Here is a 714-nt window from a genome sequence, read left to right as displayed (position 1 = left end):
AGATGCTCCCGCACATGAAGATGGTAGTGGTGATCATGGTGACGATCATGGTGAGACACCAGCTGCTGAGAACCAACCTACTATTGTTAGAAGATCCGAGAGAGGTCTTAAACCGTCGATAAGGTATGATCCTAGTGAGTATGTATTACTTACTGATGGGGGAGAGCCTGAAAGCTATGATGAAGCTTTGGAGGATGAACACAAGGATAAGTGGTTTGGAGCCATGGATGAGGAGATGGATTCTTTTGAGGTGCACCATACTTTTGAGTTGGTGGAATTGCCTAAGGGCAAGAAGGCTCTGCTTAATAAGTGGGTGTACAGAATTAAGCATAACAATGAAAATTTGCCACCTCGACACAAGGCTAGATTGGTTGTGAAAGGCTACAGCCTATAGATAAAATAGAGTAAGAAATAAAGGGATTTCAAGATCTTCTCTGAATGTGTTCAAATCTCTCTCTCTCCAATGCGAGCCTTGATCTAGAGGTTGAGCAAATGGATGTGAAGACTGCTTTCCTTCATGGTGATTTGGAGGAAGAGATCTACATGGAACAACCAGAAGGCTATGTCGAAAAGGGCAAAGAAAATTTGGTTTGCCGCTTGAAGAAAAGCCTTTATGGATTAAAGCAAGCACCAAGGCAGTGGTACATGAAATTCAAGTCTGTTATGGAGGAGCATGGTTATGGAGAGACTGATTCAGACCATTGTGTATTTGTG

Source organism: Brassica oleracea, chromosome C2 (genome assembly GCF_000695525.1).
Source record: "Brassica oleracea var. oleracea cultivar TO1000 chromosome C2, BOL, whole genome shotgun sequence".
In the NCBI taxonomy this organism is placed as follows: domain Eukaryota; kingdom Viridiplantae; phylum Streptophyta; class Magnoliopsida; order Brassicales; family Brassicaceae; genus Brassica; species Brassica oleracea.
Note: the sequence above shows the minus strand (reverse complement) of the source record.